Source organism: Neofelis nebulosa, chromosome 16, assembly GCF_028018385.1.
Source record: "Neofelis nebulosa isolate mNeoNeb1 chromosome 16, mNeoNeb1.pri, whole genome shotgun sequence".
Taxonomy (NCBI): Eukaryota; Metazoa; Chordata; class Mammalia; order Carnivora; family Felidae; genus Neofelis; species Neofelis nebulosa.
Genome location: NC_080797.1, coordinates 37482182 through 37501257, shown reverse-complemented (window position 1 = coordinate 37501257; position 19076 = coordinate 37482182). Strand labels below are relative to the sequence as shown.

At 43.5% G+C, this 19076-nt stretch overlaps 1 long non-coding RNA gene across 1 annotated transcript; it reads left to right on the top strand.

Annotated features, from left to right (window-relative positions):
• The first annotated feature begins 13318 nt into the window (after nt 1–13318).
• Nucleotides 13319–16092, top strand: LOC131497570 (uncharacterized). The gene is made up of 3 exons (XR_009255018.1): nt 13319–13619; nt 14426–14587; nt 15282–16092. It is a non-coding gene; the product is annotated as an uncharacterized LOC131497570 (long non-coding RNA).
• Nucleotides 16093–19076: the final 2984 nt, after the last annotated feature.

Genomic DNA, 19076 nt, shown 5'->3' with positions numbered 1-19076 from the left:
TTCCCTTATGTTCATCTGTTTTGTCTCTTAAAGTCCTCATATGAGTGAAGTCATATGATTTTTGCCTTTCTCTGACTAATTTCACTTAGCATAATACCTTTTAGTTCCATCCACATAGTTGCAAATGGCAAGATTTCATTTTTTTTGATTGCCGAGTAATACTCCATTGTATATATACACCACATCTTTATCCATTCATCCATCGATGGACATTTGGACTCTTTCCATACTTTGGCTATTGTTTTTTTTTTTTTTTTAATTTTTTAACATTTATTTATTTTTGAGACAGAGAGAGAGAGAACATGAACAGGGGAGGGTCAGAGAATGAGGGAGACACAGAATCTGAAATATGCTCCAGGCTCTGAGCTGTCAGCACAGAGCCCGACGCGGGGCTCGAACCCACGGACTGTGAGATCATGACCTGAGCCGAAGTCAGACGCTTAACCGACTGAGCCACCCAGGCGCCCCTGGCTATTGTTAATAGTGCTGCTATAAACATTGGGGTGCACGTGCCCCTTCAAAACATCATACCTGTATCCCTTGGATAAATACCTAGTAGTGCAATTGCTGGGTCGTAGGGTAGTTCTATTTTTAATTTTTTGAGAAACCTCCATACTGTTTTTCAGAGTGGTTGCACCAGTTTGCATTCCCACCAGCAGTGCAAAAGGGATCCTCTTTCTCCACGTCCTTGCCAATATCTGTTGTTGCCTGAGTTGTTAATGTTAGCCATTTTGACAGGTGTGAGGTGATATCTCATTGTGGTTTTGATTTGTATTTCCCTGATGATGAGTGGTGTTGAGCATTTTTTCATGTATTGGTTGGACATCTGGATGTCTTCTTTAGAGAAATGTCTATTTATGTATTTTGCCCATTTCTTCACTGGATTGTTTTTTGGGTGTTGAGTTTGATAAGTTCTTTATAGATGTTGGATACTAACCTTTTATCTGATATGTCGTTTGCAAATATCTTCTCCCATTCCGTTGATTGCCTTTTAGTTTGGCGACCCTAAGTTTTAAAGGCTGCTAGTTTATTACAAAATGAAGAAATGCCAAAGCAGTGTTATAAAAGTTATGCTAAAATTTTTAAATATTTACATTTAATAAATTAGAATTCCAAACAAAAACTACAGTGCAGGGGACACCTGGGTGGCTCAGTCGGTTAAGCGTCCGACTTTGGTTCAGGTCATGATCTCACAGTTTGTGAGTTCAAGCTCTGTGTTGTGCTCTGTGCTGACAGCTCAGAACCTGGAGCCTGCTTTGGATTCTGTGTCTCCCTCTCTCTCTCTGTCTTTCCCCCGCTCACACAGTCTCTCTCTGTGTCTCAGAAAAGGAATAAATGTTAAAAAAAATTTAAAAAAACCAAACAAACCCAAACTCCCATGCAGTCACAAGATAACAATAGGACTTACAACAACCATTCACTCTTAGGGAAGTGTGGTCTGCTATTGAGACATATACTTAAAACTGCATAACAAATGTTTTCATCTTTTTTGTGTGTCTTTTAAAAATTTTTTAATTTAAATTCTAGTTAGTTGACATACAGAGCAATATTGGTTTCAGGAGCAGAATTTAGTGGCTCATCGCTTACGTACAACACCCAGTACTCATCACAAGTGCCCTCCTTGATTCCCATCACCCATCTAACCCATCTCCCACCCACCTTACTCCATCAACCCTCAGTTTGTGTGTGTGTGTGTGTGTCTTTGTGATTGTATTGCGATCTCATTATAGATGAGGTCAAAGATCTAAGTTTGAGGTCTTTTGTGACTGTGAGGGCCCAAGATGGCCCTCTGCCCCGCCCCCCCCCCCCACCATAAGCCCTACTCACTTTTTTTTTTAAAAATTTTTAATGCTTATTTATTTTTGATATTTATTTTTGAGAGAGAGAGAGAGAGAGAGAGAGAGAGAGAGAAAGAGCATGAGCAGGGGAGGGGCAGAGAGAGGAGACACAGAATCTGAAGCAGGCTCCAGGCTCTGAGCTGTCAGCACAGAGCCCGACATGGGGCTCGAACTCACGAACCTTGAGATCATGACCTGAGCCGAAGTCGGACACCCAACTGACTGAGCCAGCCAGGCACCCCAACCCTACTCACTTTCTGATATAATAGAGATTGTTGGTACTTCATCCTAGAAAAATGTTTCCTTTGTCAACTGTGACAAGATCTTTTACGTGGTTGTATTTTATGTGTTGTTTTTTTGTTGTTGTTGATGTTGGGGAAAAAGGCAGAGAGAGCTAATGGGCTGAATGCAGCCAAGGGACATGGTGGCCCAATTTCTACCCTGTAAGGGACTGGAGGATCTTCAGTAAGCCTTTAATATGCCCCAAAGGAGGGCACGCTCTCCTTTTAACCACCAGCATACAGGAGAGTGATAGTTTGTTATGTACTGAGGTTGTCTGTTTATTACATCACAAGCACTTTTTCAGACCACTGTGGTCATCCCAGGGCACCACTAAGGTATTAGGAAAGAAGTAACCGGGACAAGTAGTTCGATCAAGTAGCTGGCCTCAGTGTTTGACACAAGCCAGATTTACAATAAAGCCACAAGTTAAAAAAATATACACATATATTAGGGTTTTCTTTACAAATTACACTTATTAACTATTTGAATAAATAAAAATGAATATTTGCAAAATATATGTAAGGAGTAAATAATCATGATGTGAGGGACACCCACGTGTATCCCACTACCCAGTTGTAAAAAACAAAAATCAGCATGACCTCTGAAGTTCCCTGGGGTCCCCTTCCAGATCGCCTTCCTTCCCTCTCCCCCCAGAGGTAACCATTATCCTGCATTTGTGTCTATAACTTCCCTTGCTTTTCATTATTGTTTTGCTATCTGTGTTTATAGGTGTTTAAGGTTTTTTAAAAATGTTTATTTACTTTTGAGACAATGCGAGAGACAGAGTGCAAGCAGCGGAGGGGCAGAGAGAGGGAGACACAGAATCTGAAGCAGCTCCAGGCTCTGAGCTGTCAGCCCAGAGCCCGACACGGGGCTCGAACTCACGCATCACGAGATCATGACCTGAGGCGAAGTCAGATGCTTAACCGACTGAGCCACTCAGGCGCCCCAATATGTGTTTAAAATTTTAAGAGAAATATGGCATGCATACAAAATCATGCATGAAAATCTATGTTTACTTAAAAAAACCAAAAATAAGGGGCACCTGGGTGGTTCAGTCGGTTGAGTGTCTAACTTCGGCTCAGGTCATAATCTCACTGTTCGTGAGTTTGAGTCCCATGTTGAGCTCTGTGCTAACAGCTCGGAGCCCGGAGCCTGCTTCGGATTCTGTGTCTCTCTCTCTTTCTGTTCCCGCCCCCACTTGCACTCCCTCTCTCTCTCTCAGAAATAAACATTAAAAAAAAAAAATTAAAGACAACAACAACAATAAAATCAACACTTGTGAATCTATTACCAGGGTGAGGAAGCACATTATCACGTCCCAGAAGACTCATGTGTGTACCTCTCCAATTGCATCTCCTATTTTCATCCCAGAGATGAGTATTCTCTGGAATTTTGTGTTAACCATGTTTCATTGGGGTAAAATCTACAGAACACTTACCATTTTGGCCATTTGTAAGTGTACACTTCAGTTGCATTAGGTACATTCACACTGTTGTGCAGCCATCACTGACCATCATCCATCTGTGGAACTTTTCCATCTTCCCGGTGAAACTCTGTACCCATTAAACACAAATCCATTCCCCAGTCCCCTCTCCCCTCAGCTCCTGGGAACCATCATTCTTTCTCTAGGAATTTGACTACTGTAGGTTCCCCATGTAAGTGGAATCATACGGTATTTGTCCTTTTGTGACCGACTGACTTAATTTAGCATTCAAGTTTCGTCTTCATTTTCATCTCGAAAGTCTTCAAGGTTCATCCATGTATGTGTCAGAACTTCTTTCCATGTATTTATGTATGTACGTATGTATGAGAGAGATAGAGAGTGCGTGTGAGCGAGGGAGGGCAGAGAGAGAGTGAGAGAGAGAGAGGGAATCTTTTTTTTTTTTTTTAACATTTTTTATTTATTTTTGGGACAGAGAGAGACAGAGCATGAACGGGGGAGGGGCAGAGAGAGAGGGAGACACAGAATCGGAAACAGGCTCCAGGCTCCGAGCCATCGGCCCAGAGCCTGACGCGGGGCTCGAACTCACGGACCGCGAGATCGTGACCTGGCTGAAGTCGGACGCTTAACCGACTGCGCCACCCAGGCGCCCCGAGAGAGGGAATCTTAAACAGGCTCCACACTCAGCGCAGAACTCAAGCGGGGCTCCATCTCACAACCATGAGATCATGACCTAAGCCGAAATCAAGAGTGGGATGCTTAACCGACTGAGCCACCTAGGCACCTCCCCTTTTAAAGACTTAATAATTAATCTGTTGAGTGGGATTGCATTGGATTTATAGATCAATTTGAGGAGGTGATATTTTATTCATGAGAGTCTTGCAGTCTCTGAACATAGTATAGCCCTGTATTTATTTTAGTATTCTTTAATATCTCTTAATAAAGTTTTATAATATTCCTCCGTAGAGGTGTGGCCCATCTTTTGTTAGATTTATTCCTAGGAATATCATATTATTTATTTTATTATAAATAATATCTCTTCTAAAAGTACAATTTCTATTAGATGGTTATAGAAATGCACTTGATTTTCATTTATCTAATACTTGCTTGCTAAATGTATCTAACACGCTTGCTAAATTTTCTTATTAATTCTTGTAATATGTCTGTAGATTCTTTGAGATTTTCAAGTAAGTAACCCTATTACCTAGAACAATTTTGCTTCTTTCATTCCAATTTTTATACTTGCTCTGTGTGGTCTCTGGTACAATATAGAAAATCAGTCACTTTTGTCTTGTTTCCAGTCCTAAGAAAATAATTTTTACATACTACCATTATGTTTGTTAATAGTTTTTCTTCTTTTAAAATCATGAATGGATGTTCAATTTTGTCAAAGACTTTTCCCTTACTCAGTTAATGTGGTAAATTTCATTACCTGGTTTATTTTTTTCATCATTTTTCATTATGAAAAATTTCCAGTGTACGTAAAAGTTGAAAGAACAGTACAATGAATACACATGTACCTATGGCTTAGGTACAAGCATTGTTAACATTTTATTATTTTTGCTTTATCTATGTAGCTTATATAGCTCTCTATATAGACAACATGTATACATCATATATATATATATATATTTTTTTTTTCTTAACCATTTGAAGTTAACCTGCAGATATCATTACACAGCACCCATAAAATACTTCAGCATGCAGATCCTAAGTATAAGGACATTTTTCCTCCAAAAACACAATATATCATCACACCTAAAAAAAAGAATAGTTAATTGATTTATTAATAATAAATCTATTAGGCATTCTTGGGGAAAATCCAACTTGGTAATAATCTATTATCTTTTTAAACGTTGCTGAATTCAGTTTGTCAATAGTTTACTCATGATATTTGCATCTATATTCATGAGTGAACTTGGTAAACAGTATTCTTTCCCTATATTGTCCTTGTATGATGTTACTTAGAATGTTACTTTGGCTTTGTTCTATGTGTGTCCATTAAATTAATCTAGGTAATTATGCTATTCAAATTTCATAAATCCTTACTGATTTTTTTTTTTTTGCCTGTTTAGTTTATTGATCACTGGAGGGTGGTATTAGTGTCTCCCATTATCATGATAGATTTTCAGTCTCCACTTTGAGTCTGTCAGTTTTTGCAATTTTTTAATCATTATACATATAGTGATCTCTTATCAAATAATATATATCTTTTTGCTTTCAAGTACATTTGGTCTGATACTTTCAGAGTTATATCAGCTTTCTTTTACTTAACATTTGCCTAGTGTGTCTTTTACATTCTTTTGATTTCAATCTTTCTGTATCTTTATGTTCTAGGTGGGTTTTTTTTTTAATTTTTTTTAATGTTTGTTTATTTTTGAGACAGAGAGAGACAGAGCATGAACGGGGGAGGGTCAGAGAGAGAGGGAGACACAGAATCTGAAGCAGGCTCCAGGCTCTGAGCTGTCAGCACAGAGCCCGATGCTGGGCTCAAACTCACAGACTGTGAGATCATGACCTGAGCCGAAGTCGGACGCTTAACCGACTGAGCCACCCAGGCGCCCCTAGGTGGGTTTTTTAATAAACTGTATAGAGCTGGGTTTTTCCTCTACTCTGGCAATCTCTTAACTACAGCATTTATTGCATTACACATTGCAATTGCTGATGTATTATTTTTATTTTTTCTTATTTTATCATTTTGAAAAGTTTATTTATTTATTTATTTATTTAATCTCTACACCCGACGTGGGGCTCGAACTCACAACCCCAACAACAAGGCTTGCATGCTCTTCTGACTGAGCCAGCCACATGCCCTTATTTTTCTTTTTTAAACTGTTGTTGTCTTCAGTTAACCGTTGAAGAACATGGATTTGAACTGTGTGATTCCACTTATAGGCATTTTTTTTTTTACAGTAGAGTCCTATAAATGTATTTTCTCTTGCTTACTATTTTCTTGATAATCCTTTGTTTTCTCTAGTTTACTTTATTATAAGAATACAGTATATAATACATGTAATATACAAAATATGTGTTAATTGACTGTTTATGTCATTGGTAAGGCTTTCAGTCAATAGCAGGCTAATAGTAGTTGAGTTTTGGGGGGAATCAAACATTATATGTAGATTTTTTATTATGTGGGTGTCAGTGCCCCTAAGCTTCATTTTGTTCAAGAGTGAACTGTATTGGGTCTCCCCCACCCCCTTTTTTTTTTTTTTTTGAGAGAGAGAGAGAGAGTGTGAGTGAGAGAGAGGGGTAAAGAGAGAGAGAGAGAGAGAGAGAGAGAGAGAGAGAGAGAGAGAATCTTAAGCAGGCTCCATATTCAGCATGGAGCCCAATGCAAGGGATGATTTCACGACCCTGGGATCATGACCTGAGTTGAAATCAACTCAACCAACTGAGCCACCCAGTCGCCCCTGGTTCTCCCTTTTTATGCTTATTTTTCCTTTTCTAACTTTTTATCACTTCAATTTTCCTCCTCTATTACTGTGGAAGCTAAATATTCTATTCTTAGACTTCCAGTAGTTGATCTAAAAATTTATTTTGTAGATTTAACTCATTAAAGTCTAAAGTAAATCGTTATTCTTTTGCCTTTTTCCAAACACTGTAAGGACCTTAAAACACTACAATTCCAATCACCCATCTTCTGACTTATGTATTACTGGGTTGTGTGTGTTATGTTATGTTATGTTATGTTATGTTATGTTATGTTATTTATTTAATGTTTTTATTTAATTTTGAGAAAGAGACCAAGTGTAAGCAGGGGAGGGGCAGAGAGAGAGGGAGACACAGAATCTGAAGCAGGCTCCAGGCTCTGAACTGTCAGCACAGAGCCTGATACAGGGGTCAAACCCACAAACCTCGAGATCATGAGCCAAAGTCTGACGCTTAACCAACTGAGCCACCCAGGTGCCCCTGGGTTGTGTGTATTTAGTTCTTTCTTGCCAGTTTATTTTTTTTTTTCTGTAAAGCTTTTCTTATGCACAGAAGGGGGAGGGGGCTCGGGCCACTTGGCAGCTGCTTTCCTCATGGTGGCCAGGATGCCGCTCAGTTCTCTTATTTCTTCTTGGTGCAGATATGTGTCTCCAATGTTTTCTTTTCTTTTCTTTTAATTTTTAAAATGTTTATTTATTTTTGAGAGAGAGAGAGACAGACAGACAGACAGAGACAGAGTGCAAGCCAGAGAGGGGCAGAGAGAGAGGGAGACACAGAATCCAAAGCAGGCTCCAGGCTCTAAGCTGTCAGCACAGAGCCCAAAGTGGGGCTCGAACCCACGAACTGTGAGATCATGACCTGAACCGAAGTCAGACATGTAACCAACTGACCCACCCAGGTGCCCTGTCTCCACTGTTTTCTTGATGAACTTGAGGGCCTACTTGCCCTTGGAGACCTTGAGCAGTTCCATGGTGTGCAGTTCATGTACCATTTAGAGCACAATTGCATACCTCTTGGATTATGTTCCACAGAAACGTGGTGTGCTTGATGAGGAACCTAAGGCTACAGCTATGTCTTGGCCTGCTCATGTTCTTGGTTACCTTGGCCCCTTGTTGAGATCCATGGCTGTGAGACAGTACAGAACCATGTCTGGACCTATACTGCATCCCTGGGGGCTAGGTGACAGCAGATAGCCTCTTGTTAGTTTTTCAATGCTGTAGGACATTGTCATAGTTTTATATAGTCAGTAGTAGGCCAGTAAAATAGGTTGTTTATGTTTGATTCATTATTTTACCACTTTTATCTCTCTTCACTCCTCCATCTCATTCCTTCCATCTGAGATTTCTTCTGCTTGAAATATATACTTTGAAATTTGCTCAGGTGTTGATCTTTGGTAGCAAATGCATTTAGTTTTTATTTGTGTGCCATTCCTTCTTTTCACCTTTGTTCTTTTTTTTTAATATATTTTTTTAGTTTTTTAGTGTTTCTCCATTTTCGAGAGAGAGACAGAGAATGAGTGGGGAGGGGCAGAGAGAGACACAGAATCTGAAGCAGGTTCCAGGCCCTGAGCCATCAGCACGGAGCCCGATGCGGGGCTTGAACTCACGAATTGCAAGATCACAACCTGAGCCGAAGTCGGATGCTTAACCAACTGAGCCACCTAGGCGCCCCTGTACTTCTTTTTTTAAAGTAGGTTCGAATCACTAAGTTCTACACCTGAAACTAATATTATGTTGTATTTGGATAACTGGAATTTAAATAAAACTTGCAAAAAAAATAAAGTAGGCTCTATACCCAACGTGGAGCTTGAACTCATGACTCTGAAATCAAAAGTACCACACTCTACTTAGTGAGCCAGGCAGGTGCCCTTGACCTTTGCTTTTCATAAATATCAGTAGGTATTGAATTCTAGGTTGATTGTAATTTCTTCTTAGCACAGTGAATTCCATTATCTTTTTACTTTTGCTGTTGTTCTTGAGAAATCAGCTACCAGTCTGATTGCTGCAGCTTTGATGTTATCTGACCTTTCTTCTGCTTTTATGATCTAGATTCTGTCTTTGGTGTTCTGCAATTTTATTGTGATATGTTGGAATGTAAATTTCCTTTTATCTCTAGTAGGAATTCATTGGGATTCTTGAATCTGAGTATGCTTTTGTTTCCCATTTTTTGTCCCGCTGTGCTCGGATGAATCATTTCCTTAGATGTCTTCTAGCTCATGAATTCTTTCTTCACTGTGTCTGTCTGCTATTAAATCTGTCCACTGAGTTTTACATTTTATTTATCACACTTTTCATTTCCAGTATCTTATTTACTTTTTACAAACTGCTTGATCATTTTTGTAGTCTTATTATTTACTCGTATTATATTAGTAATACACAAAAAGCATATTAATGCCTTTTTTATTTCTTAAAAGTTCTAAAATAGTTATTTTATGCCATGTCTCTGATAATTCCTTTATCTAAAGTCTGTAAATCTGGTTCTGCTGTCTGTGTTTCAGCTTCTCTTGTTCATGGTGCCTAGTTTCCTTGGGTTTTATGATTTTTGACTACGGGCTTACATTTCTTAAAACTTTATCTGTGGGAGGGGCGCCTGGGTGGTTCAGTCGGTTAAGCGTCCGACTTCAGCTCAGGTCATGGTCTCACTGGTTCGAACCCCGCGTCGGGCTGTGTGCTGACAGCTCAGAGCCTGGAGCCTGCTTCGGATCCTGTGTCTCCCTCTCTCTCTGCCCCTCCCCCGCTCATGCTCTGTCTCTGTCTCTCTCAAAAATGAATACATGTTAAAAATTTTTTTTAAAACTTTGTGGGAATTTGGGGGGACCCTGAGATAAAGGTGGGTTCATCTAGAGACGATTTGCACTTGTTTCTTCTAACACTACAGGCACTTAGGACCACTTTGCATTGAATTCTCCGGTGAAGGCTTTTCAGACCAAACCACTAACGTGGATGTGTGCAAGCTAGCTCTGGGTATACATTTGTGGGAATTCGTTTCACTTTCGTGCGGTACCAAGAACCGAGATAGCCCATTTTGGTTGCAGACCCTCCAGGTGGAAAGATGAGATTTACAGATCTTCCTTGATTTACAGTGGGGTTACCTTCGATAAAGCCATGGTAAATTGGAAATATCTTAAGGCAAAAATGCATTTAATACATCTAACCTATGGAACATCATAGCTTAGCCTAGCCTACCTTAAATGTACTCGGAACACTTACATGAGCCTGCAATTGGGCAAAACACAAGGCCTATGTTTTATAATAAAGTGTTGAATAGCTCATGTAATTTACTGAAAACTGTACTGAAAGTGTGAAACAGAATGGTTTTCTGGGTGCAGAGTGCTTGTAAGTGTATCGATTGTTTACCTGCATGATTGCCCTGTCCAGCATCATGGGAAAGTATCTGACAGCATATTGCTGGCCGGAGAAAAGACCAAAATTCAAAATTCGAAGTATGGTTTTTATTGTACATGTATCACTTTTGCACCATCATAAAGTCGAAAAATTGTAAGTCAAACCATAGCAAGTTGGGGACCATCTGTTTATCTAGCTTAGTCTAACAGTGAAGATATAGTCTGTAAGGCCTCACCTGTAGGAGAGGGCATCCAATCTGAATCTCCACTTCAGGCAGACCTGAGGCTCTGTCTTCTGACCCTGGAGCTCCTTAAGGTGTTGAAGACTGAGAGTTAACTGGTTTGGCAATTGCTCCCGTGATCCCTCTGGGGTCCTATCATCCCGTGGTTTGGGCTGAATATGTCTTACTTTTATTCATGTATTAGAAGAAGGTACTTTTAGTATTTTATCTAGAACTTAAAAGAATTTTTTTTAGTGTTTATTTATTTTTGAGAGAGAGTGTGCAAGTGGGGGAGGGGCAGAGAGAGACAGAGACACAGAATCGGAAGCAGGCTCCAGGCTCCGAGCTGTCAGCACAGAGCCTGATCGAGGCTCGAACTCAGGGACCGGGAGATCATGACTTGAGCGTAAGTCGGCCGCTTAACCGACTAAGCCACCCAGGCACCCCTAGAACTTTAAATTGTTTACAGCAGGACAGTCAGGGTGCCTGGGTTCATTATGTCATGTGAAATTGAAGACTGCATCACTTTTCATTAATATTCTTTTTTTTAGAATTTTTTTTAACGTTTTATTTATTTTTGAGACAGGGAGAGACAGAGCATGAACGGGGGAGGGTCAGAGAGAGGGAGACACAGAATCTGAAACAGGCTCCAGGCTCTGAGCTGTCAGCACAGAGCCCGACGCGGGGCTCAAACTCACGGACCGAGAGATCATGACCTGAGCCGAAGTCGGCCACTTAACCGACTGAGCCACCCAGGCGCCCCTCATTAATATTCTTAAAGTTCCTCTAGAAAATCCTCAGGCTTTTATGTGTCAAGCCTTTTCCCTTCTCTTTATCCCATTCTTCTCTCTCAGTACCTTGTCTTTTAAGTATGACACATACTGACCAAATTTTTAGCATGTGAACCTGATAGCTTGGGCCAATGAAGAATTAGGTAATGTTAGGCAGAGAAAAAGATTTCAAGGGCAGCTGAAGTCTGCAATGTTCATGCAGTTTTGGATTTTTTTTTTGTTTGTTTGCCTCTTGTTTTCTTTTATGGTTTAAACTTCAATTTTGAAATACTCCTAAATAGCCCTATTGTTTATTTTCCTTGTTAACATTTCTGGTAAACAGAACGGTTTGATGTTTATCAAAGGAATATTTTTAAGGACAGCATGATCACATTGGATGGTCTCCATTTTTAGCGTGTCTGGTTTTGAAGCACGTCATTGAAACATTTTGAACATCTGATTCTCCTCATTTCATTAAATAACATGCGTTATTTTCTATGAATGCAGTGATTATTGCAGCCAGAGTCAAGAAAACACGGCAAAGACGAGACGAGATGCACTTAACCCTCTCTCCTTCCTGTTCTCAGCTGGGAAGCTCTTTTCTTTTTCTCACTTTCCTTCTATTTTCTAAAACCTTCTCTGACCAGCCTGGGGGAAGTCCTCTCCTCCTGAAAGGGAATGAGGAAGGTACTCTTGTTCTCAGTAGCGTCTCCCCAGGTGACCCACTACATCTCAGTGTCTTCTGGAACATCCTTTTCTCCTTTTTTTCCCTCTCTTACCTCTCTGGCCTCTCCTCCTGACCGCCTTCTCAAGAGCCCCTTCTCATCCACCTACTCCTTAAATGCCAGTGCTCCGTAAGGCTGTGCGAGAGACTATTTTCTCTTCCCCAGCCAAATATGCACCCCCATCTGAGGCTCCATCCACTGCCTTATGTTGTGACTCACAAAGATATATCTTCAGGTCAGTTTCCCCAGGTCTAACTACCCACTGAGCACCTCCAACTGGACGTCCATGGGCTTCTCAACCCAATATGTTCTGAACTCATTTTTCTACCTAATGCCCCACCTCTACCAATAGCTGCCTCTCTTCCTGCTTCCAGCCAGAAGCTGGGAGTCATCCTAGACCCTTCCATTTCCTTATTTCCTCCTCTTCTTTTTCCTCTAAGGCTGGCCAGTTTTTTCCTACATATAAATATTTGTTCTCTATTCCATTACAAATGCCACTGTCCCATCAAGTCTGGCTTCATCCTTTCTTGCCTAGGCCACTGAATTTGCATCTTAACTGGTCTCCCCACTTCCCATAATATCTTGCTCTCACCCATCCTCCATGCTTCCTCCAGGGGTCCTCCAGAGTGATTTTTCCAGAACGCAAATCTGATATCTTTCCCTCGCTTAAAACCCTTTGCTGGTGCTCTCACCTTAAGGACCTGATTAGAGGTCCTCAGGGACGCATGCCACGCCCCCCCCACCCGGACTTGGCACATGCCTCTCCTGGACCTTGCTACACCTACCCTCTGTTCCAGCAGAGTGAATTGCTCTTGGCTTCCAAAGGCTCCAGGCTCTTGCACCACTCTCCTTTGCTGGAAATGCCTTTCCCCTTGTCAGCCTGCTTGTCGCCAGCTCATTCTTGTTTATCCTTCCAGACTCAGCTCAATATCACCAATTCTGGAAAGCCTCCCTTGGATCCTAAAGCTCTCCCTTCCTCGGTCCGAGCACAATTATGTCTTGGAGCAGATTGGTCAGTAGCATGGAGGTCAGTCTCCGGGGTTGTGAGCTCCTTGAGCGCGGGAGCCATTTCTGTTCTCTTTGGGACCTTTGGCACCTAACACAGTGCTGGCACAGCAGGCATTTGGTCAATAAGCGTCTCATGAGGGACTTTTTGATCCTGAGTTCTTCCGTTTATTAGGTGTGTGATCTTGGGTGAATCATTTAACCTCCTTATGTTTTAGTAGAGATAATAATACGACCCTCACAAGGATCAAATGAGATAAAGCACATTAAAGTGCTCTGTAGATTGCATTTCACTGCTCTTCAACGTTTTTTATTTTATTTTTTGAGAGACAGAGAGAGACAGAGCACAAGCAGGGGAGGGGCAAGAGAGAGACACGCACACACAGAATCAGAAGCAGTCTCCAGGCTCTGAGCGGTCAGCACAGAGCCCGACGCCCGTGACTGTGAGATCATGACCTGAGCCGAAGTCAGATGCTCAATCGACTGAGACACCCAGGGGCCCCATCATTGCTTTTCAGATACAAGGACTTATTGTTATCACTATGTGCTGCTCTGATTGGTAGGCTTTTTCAAAATACATGCTGTCTCGGTTTTCCCTTCCTTCTCTGGGATTTGCTCTGCTCCCCCAAATGGCCTCTGTCCCCTTCCTTTCCACCTCTCTGCTTCTTTCTCGTCTGCCTACAAATCTGTTATCATCTCACCCATTCCAGAAATCCCATCTTCCTCCAACCCTACTTCCCACCACACCGCCCTGGTCCTTCCTTTCTTCTCCCCATGGCTGCCAGGGCCCTTCAAAGAGCGCTTTAGCTGGCCGCCCCCAGGCTTTCACTGCCCGCTCCTTCCCTACCAGACACCATCTGGATCCCTCAGCAGCGTCACAGTCACTGCGCCCTCTGTGGGCTCTGGTGACCTCCTGTTGCCAAATCCTGCGGGCTTTTTCAGACCTCGTCCCACTGGACCTCTGAAGCATCTGGTCCTGCTGATCACCTCCCCCTCGAAACCAGCCCCCTCCGCGATGCCGTGCTGCGCTTTCCTGGTTTCCCTTTTGTCTCTCCAGCTGCTGCTTATTCTCTTCCCTTGGTGTGGGCATTCCTCAAGGCTCTGCCTCCGAGGCTCGAGGCTTGGGTCTTCTCTCTCCTCTGCCCCATGACCTCACCGGCTCCCAAGATTGCCACTGGAACCTCTTTGCGGATGCCCCCCGGCTCCAGAGCTCCCGCTGCATTGCCTCTTGGCTAGCTGACTTTGGGCACGACCTGAAACTCAAAAGTGTCCAAAATGAAAATCATCCTTTGACTGCCTTCCCCCACCTACGTGCTTCTCCTCCTGGTTGTCTTATTTCTATTAATGGCCCCATCATTTTCCCAGCCATCCTAGGATCCTTGTTTTTGCTTTCCTCCCCCACTGGCCATGCCAGAGATGCTCTTACTGAAGTACTGTGGATCGCCCACCTGACCATTTCTAACTCCTCCGTCACTGCAGAAAGGTCTCTGGTGCCTCTCCCCAAACCATCTTCATAGCATACCACAGGTTTGGCTTTTTTTTTTCCTTCCTTCCCTCCCACCTTTCTTCCCTTTCTGTTTCTTTCTTTCAATAAATATTTAATGAGCACCTACTGTGTGCCAAGCTCTGGGGAAACAACGAATTAATGCAGTGCAGGACCGGACTCAAACTCACGAACCACAAGATCATGACCTGAGCAGAAGTCGGATGCTCAACCAACTGAGCCACCCAGGCGCCCCATGTCCTTAGCATGTTTTAATGGGTTTTCATCAAGTGCCCAGCCTGCTTGTTCAGATGCACCTCCATGGTTTTCCCTCTCTGTCTTCCCCCATGGCCCACCCTCTAGATGGGGTTCCCTGAACATGCTCTGTTCCAGCTTCTGTGCCTTTTTTTGTGTGTGTGTAAATGTTTATTTATTTTGATGTGGGGGGGGGGGTCGTGTAGAGACAGAGAGGGAGAAAGAGAATCCTAAGCAGGCTCTGAGATGTTAGTACAGATGTGGGGTTCAAGTGAGATCATGACCTGAGCCGAAATCAAGTCGGACACTTAACAGACTGAGCCACCCAGGTGCCCCATGCATCTGTGCCTTCTGCTAATAGTTCCATCCCCCCGTCACCCCTGCCTGTAAAAATCCCAACCACGGGTCTATTTCCAGCCCTGATTCCGGGAGGTATAACTCTTTCCTCCGTTGGTGCTTCAGACCATTTCATCATCCCTCCAGTGTGCAGGAAACCACTGATTCGGTGAGCAAACCCGCTGCTGGAGACACAGAGAGCTGCAGCATCACCCAACTGTCTGGGGTCAGCAAGCAACCCCTCGAGAGCCATCACCAGCAGCAGCCAGGCTTCCACAGTAAGTGTAGACAGCCCAGAGCTGTTAGGGGGCACCTCGGGCTCATGGAGGAAGAACGCAGATGGGACCAGAGCCAGCGACACTCGGTGAGCCCCAGCACCGCTGTCATGGTGAGGCGACGCTGAGAGTAGACCCAGCGGGTGGTCTCTTGAGTCTGTTTTACACGGGGTGTAGAGCATGTCACAGAGTCCTGGGGGACATGCTACATCTCAGGTGCCACCAACGCTTTCCTGAGTTCTCCAGGTCACGCTTTACTGCTATCACCTTTCAACTCTCATGACGTGCTGTTTTTTACACCAGTTACCCAGTTGCAACCGCGACAGTTGGGATGTTCTGCCTTGGAGTCCTGCTTATTTGTGTACTTTGTCTTATCCCCCCTGCTAGACTCGTAAGCTCCCTAGGATGGGGACCATGAGCCCCGTGGCATGAGAGACGGGGATTCGCAAAGTATTTGCGGATTTCAATACAGAGAAACTTCTTCCACTGCAGTATAAAGCAGGAGCTATATTCTATTCTTGGTGCTTCCAGGGTGACTCACACACATGTGTTCTCAAGAAATACTGCTTGATTGATGGATCCAGCCCTTGAAGGGTCCCTTCCATAGTATTTCAGTTGAAACATTATGATGAAATCCCAAACCAAACGGAAATGCGAACCACAAAAATCAAATCTAAATGTTTAAAAAAGCCCAAGCATTGGGTTCCTGTCACATAAAAATTCCTAGGTCAGCGTCTGATGTATGGATGTGCTGAATAAATGTTAATGTTATTCCATGAGCACTGGACAGCCAACTCAGTAATGTGTCCTGAGATAGCACAGCTGGAAGAAACTGGTTCGGTAACATTTTCTTTATTTTTTTATTTTTATTTTTTTACATTTTCTTTTCTATTTATTTTTTTAATGTTTATTTATTTTTGACGGAGAGAGACAGAGCATGAGCAGGGGAGGGGCAGAGAAAGGGGGAGACACAGAATCCGAAGCAGGCTCCAGGCTCTGAGCTGTCAGCACAGAGCCCCACGTGGGGCTTGAACCCACGAGCCATGAGATCATGACCTGAGCTGAAGTGGGACGCTCAACCGGCTGAGCCACCCTATGTTTTTTCTTTAGAGAGATGCTACTGGGGGTAACAGGCAGGAAGGTTTGTCCATATGGCCAGGTGGGCGGGTCTTCATGGGGTTGGGCTGCCAGAGGGGCATTTTTGGACTTAGCAGATCATGACTGTAGCCTCCCCACATTATGCTGAAATGCCACAGGCGGCCAGGGAATGCTTCATTCCCCCCTGGGGGTGATGTAAATCTTACACTTTTTCTGGACATTCTGTGGTAATCTCTCACCCGCGGTCATTATTTTGAGGGAGTCAGAGCACAGATTTAGAGGATCTTTCTCTTTTAGAGATACAAACTGAATTGTTAATGGATAAAATGGCATGATGTCTAATGTTTACTTCGAAGTAACCTAAAAAAAGAGAATGGGCAAGCATAGAATGGCAACAAAGGCTCTGTGTTGATGATTGTTATAACTTGGTGTTGGGTATATGGCTATTTGTGGTGCTTTTCTGTATGTTAGAAATTTCCCATAGTAAAATTTAAAAAACTTTTTATAAAGACCTCTTTATTATTTTTTAAGTTTGTTTATTTTTTAGAGAGAGAGAGAGAGAGAGAAAGAGAGTATGTGTGCATGAGCAGGGAAGGGGCAGAGGAGGGAGAGAGAGAATCCTAAGCAGGCTCTGCGCTGTCAGCACAGGGCTCAACACAGGGCTCAAACTCACGAACCGTGAGATCATGACCTGAGCCAAAACTGAGAGACGCTTAATTGACCGAGCCACCCTGGTGCCCCTTATTTTGTTTAAAAAATTTTTTTTAACCTTTTTTAATTTATTTTTGAGACAGAGAGAGACAGAGCATGAACAGGGGAGGGGCAGAGAGAGAGGAAGACACAGAATCGGAAGCAGGCTCCAGGCTCTGAGCCATCAGCCCAGAGCCTGACGCGGGGCTCGAACTCACGGACCGCGAGATCGTGACCTGAGCTGAAGTCGGCCGCTTAACCGACTGAGCCACCCAGGCGCCCCCTTATTTTGTTTTTTAAAGCACAGATTTTAGAGCGTTGGCAGAGCTGGCTTCAAATCCCTTCTCTGCTACTTTTTGTCTGGGTGATCTTGTCATTTAATTCTTCCGAGTCCGGTTTCCACATTTCCAAAATGTTAATAAGAATAATTCCTGGCTCACACATTTGTGGCAACTATGTAGATAGAGACTTAGGGCAAAGCACATGGCTGGAATCAGTAATGCTACTGGGGGTTTACGTGAGCCTAACTATGCTAGTTACACCAACTCTTAGAAATAGTCGTGGTTAGGGGGCGCCTGGGTGGCGCAGTCGGTTAAGCGTCCGACTTCAGCCAGGTCACGATCTCGCGGTCCGTGAGTTCGAGCCCCGCGTCAGGCTCTGGGCTGATGGCTCGGAGCCTGGAGCCTGTTTCTGATTCTGTGTCTCCCTCTCTCTCTGCCCCTCCCCCGTTCATGCTCTGTCTCTCTCTGTCCCAAAAATAAATAAAAAACGTTGAAAAAAAAATTAAAAAAAAAAAAAAAAAAAGAAATAGTCGTGGTTAGGACCGCAAACCGTGGCTGCTGGCAGATGGTGGACCCGAGGTCTTGACCACACGGGGCCTGCCACGGCTTCTCTAGATGAATTGCAACTGGGGATCAAATTATAGGCTTCAGACCCTTTACTAAAACCCGTAAAGAGCATTTCTTTTACTATTATTATTTTTTATTTTGAAAGTGGCAGGGAGGGGCGCCTGGGTGGCTCAGTCGGTTGAGCGTCCGACTTCGGCTCAAGTCACGATCTCGCGGTCCGTGAGTTCGAGCCCCGCATCGGGCTCTGGGCTGACAGCTCAGAGCCTGGAGCCTGCTTCCGATTCTGTGTCTCCCTCTCTCTCTCTGACCCTCCCCCATTCATGCTCTGTCTCTCTCTGTCTCAAAAATAAATAAACGTTAAAAAATTTTTTTTAGAAAGAAAGTGGCAGGGAAAGGAGGGAAGAGGCAGTGGTAAGGTTTAGTGATGCCAATTCTCATGGCTGTGAGTGTTCTGGGCTCGCAGCTCTGTTGTCACTGTGAGGGGGACAGACCAGGAAAGCAGACCCCTGGAGTATAATATCACGGGAGCTGGGTGGGGGGGAATCCCTTTTGCAGATCCCTCCTCTTGTATTCTGTCCTCGACTTTACTTATTTATTTAATTGGAAAGAGAGAGGAGAGGGGTAAAGAATCTTTTTTTTTTTTTTTTTTTAATGTTGGGGAGAGAGACAGAGACAGAGAGAGACAGAACATGAGCAGGGGAGGGGCAGAGAGAGAGGGAGACACAGAATCGGAAGCAGGCTCCAGGCTCTGAGCTGTCAGCACAGAGCCCGATGCAGGGCTTGAACTCATGAACTGCAGGATCATGACCCAAGCCGAAGTCGGACCCTCAACCGACTGAGCCACCCAGGCATCCCGGGGCAAAGAATCTTAAGCAGGGTCTACACTTAGCTCAGAGTCCAACACGGGGCTCGATCCCAGGACCCTAGGATCATGACCTGAGCCAAAATCAAGAGTCAGATGCTCAACCGACTGAGCCACCCAGGCACCCCATGTCCTCGACTTTCATCCGTTAGCAAGCAGCCAACAATTC